The 17458-nt window shown below is 42.5% G+C and overlaps 1 protein-coding gene and 1 long non-coding RNA gene across 6 annotated transcripts in view; one reads left to right on the forward strand and one right to left on the reverse strand.

Annotated features, from left to right (window-relative positions):
* The window catches only part of LOC131489993 (uncharacterized), a 204038-nt gene extending 190521 nt beyond the window's left edge, over positions 1-13517 (forward strand). The window contains exon 3 of the long non-coding RNA XR_009250887.1: positions 12815-13517. This is a non-coding gene — a long non-coding RNA (uncharacterized LOC131489993). The remainder of the gene's footprint in view (positions 1-12814) is intronic.
* The window catches only part of CDH20 (cadherin 20), a 206749-nt gene extending 192066 nt beyond the window's left edge, over positions 1-14683 (reverse strand). For 4 of the 5 annotated variants that reach the window (XM_058691918.1, XM_058691916.1, XM_058691919.1 and 1 more), the window contains exon 1: positions 14571-14683. The gene's annotated coding sequence lies outside the window, so the exon portion shown is untranslated. The remainder of the gene's footprint in view (positions 1-14570) is intronic. The other variant, XM_058691917.1, reaches the window with a different exon arrangement.
* Between the last annotated feature and the right edge of the window lie 2775 nt (positions 14684-17458).

Here is a 17458-nt window from a genome sequence, read left to right on the forward strand (position 1 = left end):
TCAGAGATGGAGACATGGTTAGTTGTTCTGGTAATTGCTGAGTTTCTCAAGGCCACTTCTAAAGAGTATACCTTTCAACTCCTGCAGTCTTCAACCTTTAAAGCACAGCCCACATGACATCTAAAAATAAATTTACTTTCCCCAGCACATCACAAAGCTACACCTAGATTCCAAGGAGCAATATCCCCTCTCTGCTTTGAAGAAGTTATTACTCAGGTAAGAAAATACACACCTGAGCCACCCACCATCACTGGTGGAAACACCGTCAAACGTGGTGCACAAACGTAAGTTGTACAGGGAGAACAACGGAAGCTTGGGGATGGGCAGAGAAATCTATGGCTAATTGAGTTCTCATCCAGGAAGAGATGTTTGAGTCGTATTTTGGGGAAAAGGATCAGAGATAGTTCCAAAGAAATGTGGTTTCCTCAAGAGGTGGGAGTGACATGAGCAAGATTGTGGTAGAAACAGTTCCTAAGAGTGGAAGAGTGAGGAAACTGACTTAATTGGCAGGGAAAGTCCATACTTCCTTTTAAAAACATTTGTTGAGATCTAAAATGTCCCAAGTAGACCAAAATAGTATGAAATCAGTTGCAACCAGAAGGGTGGTTGGCAGATGGTGCTGAAAACATGAAATAGCACATGTAAAACTAATTTGCAAAGGCAAGGCTCTATTCATTCACCCAGCAGGTAATTTTTATTTATTGCTATAGTCATCGGCTGATGAAACTATGTTGGGTTCTTTAACTGAATGGAACACTGGAGATAGGACAGTTGATAATAATTGGTCAAAAATACATCATGAATTTTCAGAAAACAAAGCAACATGTCCACCTGAAAGGGAAGAAGAGTGCTGTCTATGAATTTCTCAAAGTCTCCAGAGAGCAACATCGGGAGTCCCCCCACCCCTCCTAAATTATATTGAGAAAATTCTGTGGAGGCCATGTGAGGCGAGGGTTAGGAACAGATAAGACATAATGTGGCTGCTACAAGGAAAATCATTATTTCAGGTTTATTGACAGCATCTCATCTCCTTAATTATAGCTTTGTTGACAGCTATTCTCTTTGCATGCACAGAATCCTTGAAACAATTCATATTTCAATTTGCCTTGAAACCAGAGAATTGTTGAAGAGAGGTGGTATTTTGTTTTTGTGTTTCTGATAGTGGTAAACAGTCTGGGATGTCGGCCTGGAGTTGTGGGGCAGAAACTTCCTAGGTTAACCTTCTCAGTACCTCCTCCCATTCCTTGCCCTCTGACTCATACATTTATACAATCACCAGAGCTCTAAGGGAACAGAGAGCAAGAACAAGAATATAACTGATGGACCATCGAGTTATCTGGCATACCCAGCATGAAGTAAGCCCAGCACTAAGTTGGGGAGTATGGCCCACCAGCACCCCAAGACAAGTAGGAAGTTGCTGAGCTAAGAGAGGAGGTGGGACAAGAGATGTTTTCAAGCTTGGGCATATGGACTTCACTTATGAAACTTGTCTTTCTAAAAATTGAACTCCAAAAAAAAAAAAAATTGAATTGCTAGATAGCAGGGCATACCTGTATTCAAGTCAAAGGCCAGAAACACTTCCCCAGTCAACTGTAAATGATTTGGATCATTTACAATTTTCACATAATCTTGACTTCTTCAGTTCTCTCAATCAGCGTAGATAATGATCATTGAATTAAACTATTCAATTAACCTCGAATCTACCTAGATTCCCCTTTTGGCCAACCCTCAAAGAAAAATGTCTGTGTCAAACTTGCATTTTATTTTAGTATTTTGGTGTTCCTTGAAAAATTCTACTTACACTCATAAATAAAGAATACTTGTCAGAAGCTACGCTTTTCAATTTTTTAAAAAACAATTTTTTTCCAGGCTCCTTCCATAAATTGTTTATTGTTCAATATGGCTGTGGCTTTTCAATGCAGTTACTTATTTTTGATGCCTTCAATTTGGTTTAAATATTTCTTTTTCCCAGCACCAAATGTATGAAAGGTTTCTTTTTATCTCAAAGATGCAAGAGTTCTCTTTGGTATCTTCCACTGGACATTAATAATGGTGGGGTGGGGGTAAAGGGAAGGTAACAGATCTCTTTAACTTAAAAGCTGCTTATCATAATGAAACAAATTCCTAATAGTGCCACACTTTCTCTTTACCCTTGTGATAAATAAGGCTGTGCCTTAGTGGTCCTTTTCTCCCCTCTACGTCACATACCTCTACCCCAAAGAGTCCCCTAGCCAGTGACTTCTAAAGGTGTCTGCATGGCCTCATGGGCAGCAACTTTCTTAGAACTATGAATGAAGGGAGAGATTGATGCCATATGACTTTTGACAGCTATTGACTCAAGAAACTGGGAAGTCCAAGGTCAAGGGACTAGTAGCAGCACTTGCCCGGTACATTCCTCAGTGTTCTTAGGATGTTTCTCTCTCAGGTCAGTTCCTGGTTTATTCTGTAGGAAACCCCTGAATAACCAGTCAGCTCATGAGTGACCGGGGTGTGCTTTCATATGGTTTCATACACTCTGTGCTCAACACTGCTTTGAGTTGTAGAGATGTTTCCTGTGACTCATGTTCATTTAGGAGACATCTTCGTTCTTGATTTAGAATATTTCCCACCACAAAGTACATTGAGAACACTCTTTTTATAAAGGTTTCCCCCTGTGGAATAATATAAAAACCTAGGAGGAAATCCGTGAATAAAACATGAGTGTGCTCATCTCTGTTCTACATCACTAAGTCATATGAACATTCTTAAAGCCACAGTTTGACATGGTGCAATGGTACCCTCATGAGTAAACGTTACAGTAAAAGGCTCAACAAGGCAGTTATTTTAGACATGTGCTGGGTGGGCTGTAACATATAGCGCAAGGCTCTTTTTTTAGCAGCAGATGACCCCTGTCATCGACAGAGGAGGCACTCTGTGAGCCACAGGGCCTAGCAAAGCCTTCTGCCTTTTGACGAAAGAGCCGCCTGCAGAGAGCTGCGTCCGATGCCATCTTCAGTCCTGTGATAAGTGCTTGGGCCCCTTCCTACAACTGCCTTTACGCTCTGCGAGAATGAAAAACCTGCAATTATGGACTTCAGTTCACAGTGAAGTGCATAGAAGCACCAGGGCAGCAGTAGGTTTAGAAAGAGAGTGCTGAACTATGTTTGAAGTCTTTGGCTGATTATTGTCTGGAATGGTGAGCAGGAAACAGCATTCCCTGAGAATAGGAAGTTGCCAGGTGGAAATTGCAAAATGGAAGTTCTCTTTAAGAAATCAGAGTCACAAATAGGCTGAATGCAGGGCTCTTCGGCAGAAGAGGTTAGACCTTCTCAGGATCTTTTTTGGCATTGAAATAATAAAGGCATTGAAAGTAGTTTTAAAAATCAGTTTATTTTTGGGGCGCCTGGGTGGCGCAGTCGGTTGGGCGTCCGGCTTCAGCCAGGTCACGATCTCGCGGTCCGTGAGTTCGAGCCCCGCGTCGGGCTCTGGGCTGATGGCTCGGAGCCTGGAGCCTGTTTCCGATTCTGTGTCTCCCTCTCTCTCTGCCCCTCCCCCGTTCATGCTCTGTCTCTCTCTGTCCCAAAAATAAATAAAAAACGTTGAAAAAAAAATTTAAAAATCAGTTTATTTTTTATGAAATAGCCAGTAAGATAATCATAAAGCAAAAGACAATCCAGCAAGATAATTAGGATCAGAAGAGAACACAATCTCTAATGATATAACTGTCTAAAAACCTTGGCCATGAGAATTTCCTGAATTTGTGGAAATCAAAGTTATCGATCTTGTTTTTATATAAGTACTTTTAGCCTGGAGGCCTGGGTTCTAATTCTCTAATTTACAAAATGGTATGTAAAATGCTATTGCCAAGTCTTTCTTCTGTAGATGCTAAAAAAACCCACAAAAAACAAAAAAAAAAAAACCCTAAAAACCCTGTTTTGCTCATTTACTTAAAGTCAACCCATAGCAGTATGCAGTATTTTGAGGGGACAATATCATGGATAATAGAAAACAGCAGATAATTTTTTAAATGTTGTATTTGAGTCTTTGGAAAATGTTTTAGGTATTTGCATTTAAATAGCCATATGTCTCAAACTCTAGAAATTGCCAGCCTTTCAAACAAAATAGTGTATCCCTGTTAAATGGATGAATCGGTATGCTGTATATTTATAAAACAGACTTTATAACTTTGGACTGTCAGTTTCAAGTAGTAAGACTGGAATCAGTAGCTGTGTCATCTTGGATAAGTTACTTAACTTCTTTGTGACTCCCATTTCTTCAGTTGCAAAGTGGTGATGATACCAATCCTTACATTATGGGGTTCTTACCAGGAATAGTTTGACAATATGGGGAATACACTTTACAGAAGCCTTGGCACACAGGAAGTGGTTCTTATTCTCTATGATGATACATGGTAAGGTTCCCTGTCCTTATTGTATTGCACTTACCCCTATAACTCTAAATATCTGGATTAGAGATAACTTAGATCTTGCTCTTACCAGAATTATACTGAGTAGTTTACAAGGTCAATAATAGCCCATAAGAAAGAGTTCATATACACTGAAGGGGTAGAAAGCACCCTGGAGAATGTCTGGTACATTCTCCCATCTATTTGGGCTCAGACTTCTATAGGCCAGTCATCAGCATGTTTCCCTCTGATGACTGAGAGCTCACTGCTTCCCAGGGGAGCCCATTCCAATATAGGACAATTTGTCATTAGGAAGCTTGTCATTATGCTGGGATAAAATTTGCTTCTATGTAGTTTCTATTCAGGGGTTCTGGTTCAACGGTCAGTGGCGACGCAGAATAAATTTAATTTCTATTTTACATGAAGATATTCCAGATACTTGGAGATGACTATTCCGTCTTTTCCATGTCAGGTCTTTTCTATGTTGGGTCTGCCATTTTGAAGACCTTCAACCATTTCTCTCATCTCAAAGGGCATATTTTTTAGCATATTTTGGGCATATTTGGGCATATTTTGAGGGCAGTGGCTGTATTCTACAGATAGGACTCAGGTAGAGTGTGGTGAGTAGAACAGAATGAGACAACTCAGGTGCCAGGGTGCCATTCACCCTTCACATGCTTTATCTTTCTCACAGGCATTTGTTCATGTGACATTTCAACGTCTTAGCTTTGTCCCATCCTGTCAACCTTTTTGATCCCATTTCTTCATCTAATGTATCACCTTTCCCTTCTGGCTTCATTAAATTTACAAATATGATCGGCATACTGTCATCTGCACATTTGTGCCATGAATTAAAATAACTTGTAATATGGGGCGCCTTGGTGGCTCAGTCGGTGGAGTGTCCCGACTTCACCTCAGGTCATGATCTCATGGTTTGTGAGTTCGAGCCCCGCATCAGTCTCTGTGCTGACAGCCTGGAGCCTGGAGCCTGCTTCGGATTCGGTGTCTCCCTCTGTCTCTGTGCACCTTCCCTGCTCGCACTTTCTCTCTCTCTCTGTTTCTCTCTCAAACTAAATATACATTAAAAAAAGAAAATAAAATAACTTGTAATACATGCCAGCAGAGGCTTACAGTAGAGAATTCAAAACCTATACTAGATTAACCATAGTTTCATTCATTTATTAAGGAAGTATTAAAGAACTATGTGCTCAGCATGATGTTGCATTCAGGTGGTAAAAAGATGAACAAGAGAGTTCCCATCCCTGTCCTCCTGGTACTGGAGTCTAGTGGAAAATGTATTCATTGGCGTTTGGGGGCACTGTGGCTAAAATTTTTCAACCATTTCTACCAGTCTTTGTTCGTACAAAGATATAATTACAGCACGGTCTTGATCACCCAGTTTGGGCCCCAAAGGAAATCATTTAATAGGAAAAGATACTAATAAAGACCTGTTTACTTAATAATTTTTCCTCTCAAAGTTTTGTCTAGTATAATTTTGGAAATCATCTATAATGTGGCCAACATAACTATGAGAATTATGTATATTATTGTTTGGAAAATGGATGCCCTACCCTTAAATTGAAAACGTGTGCTTTGGTAAGCAATGCATGGAGGTTGAACTTTGCCCAAGCCGGTGGTTCTCTACCAGGGGTAATCTTGCCCAGCAGGAGACACGTGACAATGTCTGGAGACATTTTTGGTGTTCACAGTCGGAAGGAAGGAAGCTACTGGGATCTAACAGATAGAGAGCAGGGATGCTGCTGGGTATCTTATAGTGTACAGGTCAGCTCCTTTCTCACCCCTCCAATAAAGAATTAAGAGTTATCTACTACAAATGTCAGTAGTGTGGAGGCTGAAAAATCCCGTGCTAGGGGAGGCAATGTAACGGGAGCTGGAGAGTCCGTAATATGTAATCTGGAATTTACAGAATCTGCCCTCAGTGACCACTTAACCTTGTGCCTCTGGTTTTGCATTTGCAAAATGAAGATGGTAACAGTGCTGTCTTCACAAAGAGGACTAATGAGGTCATGCATATGCGAAATACTCTGTGTAGCGTCTGGCACAGCGGCAAGGACTGAAATAAATGGTGGTTATTTTTATTGTCCTGTTTGCTTTCTCTGTGCATACTACGCATTTTAATTGACACAAGCGAACTACTGTATATATAGATGTACCCAAAGAAACGGATAGCACTTCTATATCATGAAGAAATCTGTTGTTTTCTTGTGTTTAAAGAAACAACCCTCAGCAATTTGATCTCCAAATGTTCACCAGCCCGTGAATCGGATGATAGCCTCTGTGCTTAGCTGCCGGAAGTATTCCAGGGAGATGCTGAACTGCCAAATGGATTAATTTTTTAATGACTACTTGAGGATTTTATTTCCAAATACCAGTATACCTCCCATTTTTAGACTGAAGTACATGTTCCGAGTGTTATGGAGATGAAAGCATGGCTAAGGGTAAAGGTAGATAAAACTGGAAGACCTCAAAACTACCATATTAATGAAAATGTATTTTGACTGCTAGATACTTTTCGCTTTAAATACAGTTTGTAGTGATATTAATGATAGTACAAAAATTATATTTAATATTTATTTATAAGATGAACGTCCTTGCCAATTGGAGTGCTTCCCAGTTTGTATAAATTAAGGGCACAGACTTAGATACTTATTTAATATCCAAAAAAGTTTATAAGACCCATGCTCTCAAGCGTGGCTTCTTCTTTCAGTGGTGTGATGATGCTGCCTTTGCAAATTCATACTCCAGATGAGGCCTTGGACGTGGAGAATCAAGGGATTTGAAGAAGAGGGAGACCAGAACTTGTATTGTTTCTTGTATTAGAAAATGAAGAGAAGGCAACATATGGGCTTGTGTGTGGGTGGGTAGAGATGGCTATAATGTCCAGTTGGTTTTTCCTTGACCTTAAAAGGTGGCAAATCGGTGATGACGTTTGCACTCTACATGTCTATTCAAAATATCTGCATGGAAAAAGATCTTAGATACAGAGATTGAGTGTTTATTTCCATCTGTTCTGATACTTATATCAGAGCACTAATAATTTTTCAAATGAAAAAACATGGATGTGGTTGCCTTTAGAAATTACTTCTAAATGAAGTTCCTTTAGCCAGTTTTTAATTAAATGGCTAAATGAGATTACTTCTATTCATTGAAAAACAAATTATGGTAAGTTCATTGATCATTCATGATATATACAAATTAACCACGATTATTCATGATATATACAAATTAACCACATATTAAGAGTTGGTTAGGGATTCAAAGACATTGGCTTTATAAAGTAAAATAAAGTGATAATGAATATGATAGTAAATGTACACTCTTCCTTCAGGAAAATATTATGTATACAATAGCTTTAGCCACAGATTTTTATAAATATGTCTAAAATATGTATATGCTCAGGTACACACTTAAAATGTCTATCCAACAATTTATATCAGCTACTATTTAATAAACTGTATTGTAAGTTGGGGGTGAAAAATGGAAACCAAAGTTTGGATCCATGCAAAGATATCAGCTAGAGAAGGAGAAAGCTGTACTGTGCATCTTTTCATGCTATTTTGACCACAACCTTAACTGTAATCCTAGTAAACAACTCTCTCTGGGAACAAGGGGTAATTGAATCTTCATGCTAATTCTATCCTGGTTTTCTCTTGACTACTAGCTCCCAATTATGCTAACATATTATACCACCTACTGGTCTCCAAGAAAACACCAAGACCATGGTGTTCATTCCACTAAGGTCAGACCTAAAAGGAAAACAAACAAACAAACAAACAAACAAACACAAGGCTGCTGATTTATCTATAATAGACATTTTAGTTCCTTACGGGCACCTGTTTTTGATTTGGTATTCAGTTAACATTGCTGATTTTAGTTACAAATTAGGTGCAAGGGCAGGTAAGTGTGAGCGTATTGGCCACAAGTAACTTTAATGGAAGTTTCTGTCCTTACAGATGTTGAACACGCTATTGCAGTTGCATAGTTGGGTTTGACCATATGTCAGATAAACCTCAATGACAACCAGAAGTAGCCACTGCCCCTGGCAATGGAATTATTATTTTATTAGTAACCCTTTAATTAGTTGATGCGGGAGGGAACATGCAGCCATTTAGTCAGAATTGATCTGATGAATACTCAGTACTTCAAGGGTGGAATTTGTGTGACTACTTGTTGGGAATAATAATCATTTGGTGATGGGTCATCTTTATTATGAAGAGATACCATGCATTTGTAACGACTTATGTAGATATGCATACAATATTTAGGTAAAACTCAACAAAACACCAACACAAATGGAAAGCCTTTAAAGATTTTCCCTCTTAGGGGTGCCTGGGTGGCTCAGTCGGTTAAGCGTCCGACTTCAGCTCAGGTCATGATCTCATAGTCCGTGAGTTCGAGCCCTGCGTCGGGCTCTGTGGGGAGAACTCAGCCTGGAGCCTGCTTCAGATTCTGTGTCTCCCTCTCTCTCTGCTCCTCCCCTGCTCATGCTCTGTTTCTCTCCGTCTCAAAAATAAATAAAAACATTAAAAAAATGTTTTTTAAAGATTTTCCCTCTTTTCTCACCTCCCTTATATCCACACCAGAATGAACTTGGCAATAATTATTACTGTTGGTCACAGGCATGTCTTGCCCGTTTAGAGAAAAAATTTAAAGTAACGAAGTATTCAAGTACAGTATTTCATATAATATTTTATAAATTCATCTAACTTGGGAATTTTATTAATTCTATTTTATTTTCCTTATAAAAATGAAATCAACATATATTTTTTGAGAATCTACCATATGTAAGATTCCAGCTATGAGCTATAGAACTATAAAGAAATATCTCTTCCATGCAAGAGAACTCTTTGCTCTCAACATGGTCAAGGCATTAGTTGGAATAAACTCCAAACTTTTAATTAGATTGTCAAAAATTCTTAAATTTTTTAATGTTTATTTTTTGAAAGAGAGGTAGCATGCACTTGAGCGGAAGCCAGGGAGGGGCAGAGAGTGAGGGAGACACAGAATCTGAAGCAGGCTCCAGGCTCAGAGCTGTGCTGAGCCAGATGCGGGCTCGAATTCCTGAACCTTGAGATCATGATGTGAGCCAAAGTCGGACGTTTAAGCAACTGAGCCACCTAGGTGCCCCTAAACATTGTTTAAAGTAGTAAAAACACCCCCATTTCAGGTAGTGCTGTGCATGTATTTGACGTTTGTACTTTGTATGGTATTTTATTACGTAATTGGCCTTTAGCTCTGGAAGAAGAAATGAGTGGTATTGTTATAACTTTACTTTGCATATTTTAAAAAGACCTACCAGTTTATAGTTTCCCTTACTCTTTTATTGCAGTTATTAACTGATGCATTCCCATACCAAATGTTCTTTCTTTTATGATTCCTTAAACTTAAAAAAAAAATTACATCTACCTTGAGGGGAATTGGGCCGTTTCTAGTTTGCATTGCACTTGAGTAATGCTTTGAGCTGAATATTTTTAGGGTTCTAAAATTAAGTGAATCCATATGTAATTAGGAATGTTCTTAACTAGACAGTCCTGGTTAGCAGGAGATTGGCAGGTTATTCTGAAAAACTATTTAGCGAACCATGAGTAGCAATTAAATGAGAAAAGGCTAAATTTCTCTTTATAATGGGTTGTTGCCATAATTTAATGTGGCAATATGATTTTCTATTTTTAATTGCTGTAGACAGTGCATTTCGTAAAGTAGATATTGTCATCTGAAAGGTAGAGTTCCATAATTTTGTACCACTTACGCTCTTTAACACCCAGCAAGTGTTCTGCCTTTGCAATCCCTTTTGATTCGTGATGGGTAAAAGAAACTAAAGGTTGGTAAAGATAGTTTTGTACTTTCCAAATTGAGACCAAATGAATATCTTGGAGAGATGAAGGATTTCTTTTTATGAGACTTTATGGCCTCATGTAATTTAGTATGCTTATTTTATAACATAGTGCTTTTATTCGCAGAACAATTACACTTAACATTGACACTTAAAGATGTTCCTTTTTTAATTAGAATAATGAGAACTTTGCTCCATCTTCCATGTCAATATGAGGATTCAGGGAGGGTTTAAACCTAATGAATACATGGTTCTTCCTCCCAGCCCCCGACACCAAGGACTTAATGCTCTCTACAGTCCCTTACTCATTTCTTTTCTGCAGAAGTCATTTTGGAAGGAATTTACGACAGTGCCATCTTTTAGTAAATACCAATAAGTCACAGTCTCCTGCCTATAATAACTGTAGATGCTCAGCTGCTTAAAATCACCTTTATCACTTCAAATGTTTTCTTTTGTCTCTAAATTAGCATGAAAACACAGAGGAGGCGATTTCTTCAGTTAAATGTGAAAGATTAATCACTAGGCATTTTGTTTCACAATAGAATATAATTAAATGTCAAAAATGGAATATTTACTTCTTAAACTTTAAATGTCTGTGCAAAGAGTGTTGGAAGAGCACAAAAATGTGGTGCTCTTTGCCTATCTTTTGATTGAGCGGCTGCTAATAAGGTTTGCACCTAACTAAGGTCTAGTAATGGACACCGGGATTACCTAATGTATTCATTACTGCTGTGGTTCCTCAGGCTGTTTTTAGAAGATGCCACATTTTATCCATAACCAGAGTAGAACCTGGAGGGGGGAAAAATGGCAGCAGTGGCTCGTAGATCCAGTGTTCCCAGCGTTCTGGGCGTATGAATGTTGCTTTTTTTTTTTTTTCCTTCCCTGAAAAGGAACCAGGATTTCCAAAGTACATCACAGTGAAACAAGTGAAGATAGAAGTGATGTGTTACTTGTCTATTTCGCCCTGCTCTTATTTTCGCTGCTCTGCACTAGTGATTCCAACACCACCAGATCAGAATGAACAATTAACTGTCTAATTATTCTGGTCACACCAGCCCACAATGAAATCTTTATTCCGTGTTTACAGCAATCTTTGGCAGAGGCTGTCTTGCTGTTTCTAAACTAAGAAGAACTGCCCTTTGGCTTCTCTCGGCATCAGCTGCCTTGGTTTCAGCCTCGGATGCCAATAATCAGACTTCTTTTTCTTCCAAAGTGGACATTTTTTTTTTAGGGTGAAAAGACCTATTCTCATCACCCCCCCATATATTCTGGCTGATTTATGTTCTGGCCACTGCAGCTCTTCCTTCCGTATCTCTTTACATTTTTCCTCTCTCCATAGAACACCACCAGGCAAAACCCCATTTTAAGTCCAAAATTGTAAAAAATGCTTAACCAAACAGTGCTCACTACTATGAGGGAAGGAAAAATACAACTACTGGTTTATGGGTAGAGGGAAGTCAAGGAAATCCTTCCTGCTTTTCTCAACTGCTAATTTTCTAGCTCAAAAGGCATTCAATAACTTCTCCACCAGGGGAAAACATATCCACTTTTCAGGGGCTCTCTTGATTACTTCCAACTATTTACTTAAATTTGCCAACAGCTGCACGTCTTTGAGAAGCTTCAGAACTTGGGGAATATTTACAAATATATAAGAGGCTGAGAGAGTATGTCTGAATCTCTTTGACATGGCAAGAGAAAACTATTGCACTGTACAGCCGGGGAGAGAGAAGTTAGGGCCGATCTAAAGACAAGAGAAAGGTCATACCTTCACCAAAGGGAGAAGGAAAAAGCACCTCGGGTAGCCCTCTTTGGACCAACTGATGGAGCGCCCTTCCAGAATCTGAGAGCAGATGACTACCAGTGCTGGGGTCCGCTGCCCTACACTGCTCAGCCTTTTTTCTCCAGAGGAACATTTCCCTGCTCTGCAAGGATGATAGCATCTTTTGTCCCCATTCCAGGCTCCATACCCTATGTGATGGTTCCCCTAACAACCCTTGGATCTCGCCTCTCAGCCCCCAGCACTTACTACATTCGCACTGCCTTTCCCTGTGAGAACTGGGTCATTAAATTTTACAGGGGAGAAAGGTAGAAGGGGGCGTTTCAGTAGTATAAACACTGATTAAATTCCCGGGCAACTCTCCCCAAATGAAAGATAATTTTTCTACAAGTATGCACAAGAATGTCAAGAATGCTAAGTCATTTTTATGTTTGTACTTTCCTTTTCCATTTTAATTTTACACCGCCACATGGCACACATGCTAAAAATGTGTCTCCGTAACCTGCAGTGTAGCAAACTTTTCACAAAACGTTAAAATCCCATATTTTATAGACTGTCCTTTCCCAGGATGCTCCCAAGCATTTTCTGGATACAAAACTAGATCACCTCACGACAACTGTCCCATTAGAAAGGCATGGCTACTCCTGCATTGGCAAATAGGGAAAATCAGAAGCACTGGAAAGGAAAGGTCATACCAAAGTCAGTGGTGACAGCCACTCAGTAGACTCTGAGAGCTTGGTTTTCCAATTCATACTACTTCTCACTTGTTCTTCATTTATCTCTCTTTTTGCTCTGGCAGGAAGGGATGTGGCCAGTGAGGAGGCCTGACCTCATCTCCTGTACTTGGCTCAACTCTGACACGCTGTTCTCCCACACTCTTGCCCTGTTTTCTCCGCCATCGGCTGGCCAGCTCTCACCAGGGGCCAAGTCAAGAGGAGCCAACTGCTGGTGCCCTTGTGGCCGCCTCCAGGGTTGGGAACCAAAGCCTGCCCCTTCCAGGTAGCATGTCCAGTGGGGGCTTCGAGGGGGCACACTAACATAAAAAGTAATTTCCAGATTGTATAAAGACACCAAAGGAAAAAGCTGGGTCAGGTATGGGCTTCACAGCTGGCAGTGACCCCAGGGCTCCCCAGCCAGGGAGGGCTGAGGAAGGTGAGCTGATGGAAGTACAACGTCCGTCTATAGGATCGGTGCGATCACGGCATACAGTTGTGTCTTGTTCTTTTTGTTGCTTTTAAGTAGATCCAGTGGCTGTGTCCCTGGCCCCACCACAGCTCTGAGGGGTAACTTCCTTTGGTGGGAAGACATCAGCGACTAGAAGGGATCAGGGGAGGGCAGACCCAGTTTCCAGGAGACTTATTAACAATCAGAAGACAAAATACTTCCTGGTGGTTGTGCCAAAAACAACAGCAGCAATAGTAACAGTAATGACAATGGCGAAAAATAATGGCACAGCAAACCCTGAATCCACCGGACGACCAACATCCGTCTCCCCACCTGCCCGCCCCCCCCCCCCCCCCAACCCCAGGTGTTCTGCTGCCAGCCCTCTCACTCATTGCCCGGTCTCCGCAGAAAAAAAGGCTCTGGCGCTGCCTCCGGGCTGCCCTCCAGGTTCCAGCCCCCATCCTTCGCCCCCACCCCCACCCCCGAGGTGGATAGCCAGGCCGAGTCTCCAGCTTCAGCCTAAGTCCAGCCCACAGTCTGTCCTGTTGCTAAGGGCGGGCTGGGACTCCGCGGTCGCGTTTCTTTTACAAATCTACAACTTTCACCCTATCCGACCTCCTAGCCGCCCCCCTCACCCCAGCTCTCACCACACGGCAACCACAACGAGCAAAACCCAAACACCCCGCGCGCAATTCAGAGCTTTCCCTGGGAGTGTCAGGGCCCGGAGACAGGAAATCCGGGGAGTTGGCGATGTCCGGCAGGTGGCGGGGACCCTAGTCACCATCACATTTTCCTCCCCAGGCTGAGCTCCAGCGGGGGCGCGGCGAGAGGCGCGGGCTGCGATCGGCCCCGCAAGCGCCCTAGCCTCCCCGAAGCCTTGGTCTCCGGTCCCCCTTCTGGCGCGCATCCCCGAGTTGGGGACGCAGCCAGCCCTCCTCGTCCATCCGCAGCCAGAGGGAGGCGCCGCAGCCCTCGGGGCAAAAGAGGGCGAAGCCGGGTCCAAGCTCCCCCGCGAGACTGGGGTCCCCAGTCCCCGTGCCCCGGCGCGCGCAGCCCTCGCCACGAGCGCGCCGTGTCCTCCGTCTGCCCCGCCGCGCCCCAGCTCCCCGCTCCCAGAAAACAGCTCCCCAGCCCGGGCAGCCCCTTTACGTCCCTTTCCCCCAAAGTCCGAGGAAGTCCAACTCCGACCGGCCCGCAGGCTTGCCGCGGCATCTGCTACCCGCGGGGAGAAAACGGCGCGGAGCCGGACCCGGCGCAGCGCCGGGGGGGGGGGGGGTGGGGGGGTGGGGGGGCGGCTGCCCTGGGCCAGCGGGCTCTGGGCGCCCTGCGCCGGCCCTGCTTCCGGAGCCTGGGGACAACGCGAGGGCCCCCACCCGAGCACCCCGCTTTACCTGGCACGGCCGGCGACTCTCCGGGGACGTTCGGTCCAGACTCCTTCGGGGCGGGCGTCCAGCTCACATCGCTGCCAACCTCGCCGGGCGGCCGGTGTCCCGCTGGGTCCCTTCGCCCCCGCTTGCGTCGTGCCCCCGCCCCCCACCCCCCGACCCCCTCTATCAAAAGTGTCACAGCTTTTCTGCCTTCAGATCTTTCGCAAAGTCCCTGCGCGGTCGCCGGGAGTTGGGCGGCAATGCCAGGCGCGCCAACCCCGCCGATGCCCTGCCCCGCCCTTCCGTGGCCCCCTGCGCTCTGCCCGGCCGGGGAGAAGAGCCGCCTCGTCGCGGTCACCGTCCCCGGAGCGCGGCGCGCGGTCCGCCTCCCCTCCCTCGCGCCTTCCCTAGCCCGAGTGGCTGCCGCCTGCCTGTGCCGCGGGTCCTCATTCCCCTGCTCATGAATATTCTGACAGAGGCTAATGCCGTGGAAGTAAATTGAATTAGCCAATTGGTGCCAGGAATGTGCGCTCCTTCCTTCTGAGGAGCTGTCTGGAACCCCACCAGATGAAAGCAATTAGAGTCCGGTTGGCACCCTGTGGTTTAGAGCAGTGAGGGGCAAAATGGGTTAATTCTTTAAATGCAGTTTAGATACCACATTTAAATGTTTAAACTCCTCTATTGGCTGAGAGAGTAAGGAAATGTTGGGAGGAAGCAAGAAGAAAGGAGGTGGGTAGTCCTGTGGGGGGGGGGGGGCGTGTATCTACCCCCCAAACTCCCCCTGAAGTTGAAGTGACTTATTCTGAGTAGATTACGGATTCCAGAGAGGCAGTTAGTGAGAACAGGAAGATAGGCAAACAGGATCAGAAAGGGATGAATAGCAACCTAGGTTTAACCTTGACCTTGAGGATACAACAGACCTAATTTTCAGGAGGAGGAGGAGTGAGGAGACATGGCAGATGAAGAGGAAAGCGTCTTACGATTTACTTTTAAGAATTTCTCCAAATGCTCTCATTTTCTTCCTTTGTCCTCCTAGCAAAACCACAGAGTGTTAAGTCTTCGGGTGAAGTAGAGATGGGGCAGAGTTACCTTAAAGGTCAGTAGTTCCCAAGGAGGCTGAGCCCACCCTCAGGTGAAGAGAGCCTTTGAATCACACAGTAACTATGACCAGGCCATTCCAGAAGGCAACTTCTGACTATAATCCAAGCTTCTTGGTTCTGGGGCCAAACAGACAAGGTTGACAGGAGAGACAATCTCTCTTTTGTCCTGTCTCCAGTCCTGGAATTTCAAGTTCTTCACAAGTTACTGACTGCAATTTAGTTTTAACCAGCAGGTAAAGGGGGCAGTCCCTGCCCAGGTCTGCATCTACCTCTCTCTCTCTCTTTACAGTCTTCAGGTTCAGTGCTTTTAGGGTTTCTTCCCCCATCACTGATTTTCTAAATACAGAAACTTATTTTGATTGAGTTGATTGGTGAGTAACTGTTTTTCTCTTACTTGTGGCCAAATGATCTATGAGTATAAACAACTGATAAAAGTATGTGTATAAGTAATTGATAAAATTCCCAAATGTGCTCCGATGCAAGTAAATATCCTGGTTAAGGCAATTATGCCATATTTTAAGTAGGTTTCAGCAAGGCCTAGAATTGGAACTCACAGTTATAACAGCAATTATTATTACAGCAGCCAGTGTTTATTGAGAACGTGTTCTGTGACAGGCATTGCATCAGTCATCTCATTTAATCTTTCCAACTGCTCTGTTCAGTATACACTATTGTTTTTCCATTTTAATAGACGAGGAAGGTGGCTCAGAAAGATAAGTAGTGTGTCCAGGTCACCTGACGTATAAGTGGGGAAGATGAACTTTGATTCAAAGCAGCTAGGGTCTTCAGGTCCCCAGTAGCCTGTATTGCCTTCTTATCTAAGAAGAGGGCTGGTGTGCTGGTGTTTGGTTGAGGTGATTTCTCCTTAGTGATAAATTCCTTACCAACATTTAGAGAAAAAAAACAAAAAAAAGTTTTTCTGGGGGGCGTGGGGGCAGGGAGGGATGGTATGGTTAGTTTAGTGTGTTACTTTGATTGGGCCACAGGGTACCTGAATATTTGGTCAGTGTTATTCTGGGTGTTTCTGTGAGGGTGTTTTGGAGGAGATTAACATTTAAATTGGTAGACTAAATAAAACAGATTGCTCTTCCCAGTGTGGGTGGGTCCTATGTAATCAGTTGAAGTCCTGAATGGAATAAAAAAAGCTTACCCTCCTCTGAATAAGAGAATCCTCCTGCCTGATGGCCTTGGAACTGGGACATCAGCTGTGTTTTGGACTTACCAGCCTCCATAACTGCATGAGTCAGTTCTTTATTATTTATCACCTATTGGTTTTGTTTCTCTGGGGCACCCTGACTAATACAGATGGATGCATTCAGTAAATACTACTATTCGTGAATTTCCTGTAAATGTCTGAATATTTCTATCTACCAACACATACTGTCCAGTATACAATAAATATACATTTTTTTTACTTAAGATTTCTGGAACGATTATTAATAAGGGAGGAACAATTATATATATATATATATATATATATATATATATATATACACACACACACATACACACATGCATATATATGAATATATATAAATATTTTAAATGAAATATATATAATTATATTTTATATAAAAGCTTATATAAAATATGTAAAATATTTTAAGTAAAATATTGTCTTTGAAGAATTCAACAATGGACCATAATAGGTTGGCATAAAGCAAAGTTTATAGATATATGAGGGGAAAATTTTAATATTATAATATTAGGAGTAAAAATAAGCTAAATCTCTGAATTCAACAGTTATTGAATACCTATTAAATGCAAGGCACATTTCTATTCAAACATTTTCTATTGAAGTTCACAGTTAAA

The sequence above is a fragment of the Neofelis nebulosa genome, chromosome 11 (genome assembly GCF_028018385.1).
Source record: "Neofelis nebulosa isolate mNeoNeb1 chromosome 11, mNeoNeb1.pri, whole genome shotgun sequence".
Taxonomy (NCBI): Eukaryota; Metazoa; Chordata; class Mammalia; order Carnivora; family Felidae; genus Neofelis; species Neofelis nebulosa.